The sequence below is a fragment of the Chiloscyllium plagiosum genome, chromosome 2, assembly GCF_004010195.1.
Source record: "Chiloscyllium plagiosum isolate BGI_BamShark_2017 chromosome 2, ASM401019v2, whole genome shotgun sequence".
Classification (NCBI taxonomy): domain Eukaryota; kingdom Metazoa; phylum Chordata; class Chondrichthyes; order Orectolobiformes; family Hemiscylliidae; genus Chiloscyllium; species Chiloscyllium plagiosum.
Genome location: NC_057711.1, coordinates 85,555,398 through 85,558,194, shown reverse-complemented (window position 1 = coordinate 85,558,194; position 2,797 = coordinate 85,555,398).

Here is a 2,797-nt window from a genome sequence, read left to right as displayed (position 1 = left end):
TGTTACCTCAGGGAGATTGCTTGTGTCTTCCCCAGTGAACACAGATCTGAAGTACCCATTTAATTCCTCTGCCATTTCTTTGTTCCCCGTAATATATTCCCCTGTTTCTGTCTTCAAGGACCCAATTTTAGTCCTAACCATTTTTTTGCCTTGCACATACCTAAAAAAGCTTTTACTATCCTCCTTTATATTAATGGCCAATTTACCTTCGTACGTCATTTTTCCTCTGCGTATTTCCTTCTTAGTAATCCTCAGGGGTAAATATAGGGTTGGGGAATGGGCCTGGATGGGTTACTCTTCAGAGGGTTGGTGTGAATCTGTTGGGCCAAGTGGCCTGTTTCCACACCTATAGGGAATCTAATCTAAACATTCTAGAAATATCATATAAGAAAGATGTTAATGGGAGGAAAGGTTTTTTAACAGTCTCTATCTTTAGTATTTGGCAAACTAATGGGACTGAAGGCAAACAATGGCCCAGTCGATTAAGATCCCTAAGTACACTGAGAGAACCTTCTTCACTGTGTACTATATCACAAATTTTGGCGCCATCTGCAAACTTACTGGTTAGCAAGTTTAGATCTCATGGAATACACAGAGAACTAGCCACTTGGAGAGAGAACTGGCTCAAAGGTAGAAGACAGAGGATGGTGGTGGAAGGTTGCTTTTCAGAATGGAGCCTTGTGACCAGTGGTGCGCCACAAGGATCAGTGCTGGATCTGCTGCTTTTCATCATTTATATAAATGATTTGGATGTGAACATAGGAGGTATTGTTAATAAGTTTACAGATGACACCAAAATTGGAGGTGTAGTTAACAGTGAAGGTGGTTATCTCAGAATACAACGGGATCTTGATCTGATGGACTAATGGCCCAACGGGTGGCAGATGGAGTTTTATTTAGATAAATGTAAGATTCTTTATTTTGGAAAGGCAAATCAGGGTAGGATCTATACACTTAATGATAAGGTCCTGAGGAGTGTGCAGAACAAAGAGACTTTGGAGTGCAGGTTCATAATTCCTTGAAAGTGGAATCAGAGGTAGAAAAATTAGTAAAGAAGGCATTTCATATGGTTGCCTTTATTGGTCAGAGTATTGAAAGCAGGAGTCAGAAGGTCATGTTGTGACTGTACAGGACATTGGTGAGGTCACTTGGAATATTGTGTGAAATTCTGGTCTCTTTCCTTTCGTAAGGATGTTGTGAAACTTGAAAGGGTTCAGAAAAGATTTACAAAGATGTTGCCAGGGGTGGAGGATTTGAGCTACAGGGAGAGGTTGAATAGGCTGGGGCTGTTTTCCCTTGAGTGTCGGAGGCGGAGGGATGACCTTATAGAGGTTTATAAAATCATGAGGGGCATGAATAGGGTAAATAGACAAAGTCTTTTCCCTGGGGTGGGGGGAATCCAAAACTAGAGGGCATAGGTTTAAGGTGAGAGGGGAAAGATATAAAAAGGACCTAAGGGGCAGCTTTTGCACACAGAGCATGATCCGTGTATGGAATGAGGAAGTGGTGGAGGCTGATACAATTACAACATTTAAAAGGCATCTGGGTGTATGAATAAGAAGGGGTTTAGAGGGATATAGGCCAAGTGCTAATAATGGGATGAGATTACTTTAGAATATTTGGTTGGCATGGATGAGTTGGACTGAAGAGACTGTTTCCATGTTGTACATTTCTATAACTCTATACTAACCATGCTTCCTATAGTCTCTACTTCAGGATGTTGTGGAGGCTAGATCACAAAATAAGTTGAGAGGAAGTAGGTAGATTTTTGAAATGTTGGAAAGTTGAGTGCTGTGAGTTGTTGGCCTGGTAGAGGAATTGAGGCCTGGGGAAGATCAATCATGATCTTATAGAATGACAGGGTAGGCTTGAGGGGACAAATGTATTACTCCTGCTTGTATTTCTCATTTACGGAGTGTGATGAAATACTTTCCACTACCTTGATATGTGCAGTTCTATCAACTCAAGAAACTCAATGCTATCCAAGACAAAGCAGCCCATTTGATCAACCCTCCCACCCACAACTTCCTCCGCTGTGGGCACTGGCTGTAGCTGGGAGTATTTACAGGACAGTGCTGCAACTTAGTGAGACTTCTTTGACAGCATTTCCAAACCCATGATGTAGAGAACAAGCACAGTAGACACATGGAACATTACCAATTGAAAGTTCTCTTATAATATACACACCATCCTCACTTGGAACTATATTTGCTGTTCCTTCACTTCATCTGGTCAAAATCCAGAAATACCCTTTCTAACAGCACTATGTGTACCTAAAGCAGACAGATTGTAGGTGTTCACCACCACCTTCTCAGAGTCAGTTAGGAATGAACAGCAAGTGCCACCCTTACCAGTGATACATCTCCTTAATGAATAAACATGTTTTTGTGATCGTTTTCCTCTCAAATATCCAATTAAAATTTGCTTTAAGTGATGGACTACTTACTACTGGATAGATCTGCCAAACCCTTGTAATAAAATGAATTAACACCAAGCACCAGGCTGCTATAATCCTATGTTTATGGTCGATTTAATTTGCTATTATCCCAAGTCAATTAGCTGTGACAGCTATCTCAACAGGAAGTCAAGATTACCAAATTCACAAACATGCTTAATTTGGAAATTGTGTGAATTGCTCCTATGGTTTCTTACATAGCACATCAGAGCTATACTTCATAAATTTGATTAGGATGTTTCCCATGTGAAAGTAACTGTTCACACACATAATTTCAGCTCTCTAGTAAAGACTAGCCACCCAGATAATGTTCTGGGCCATTGCTAACTGTGGAATCACTCA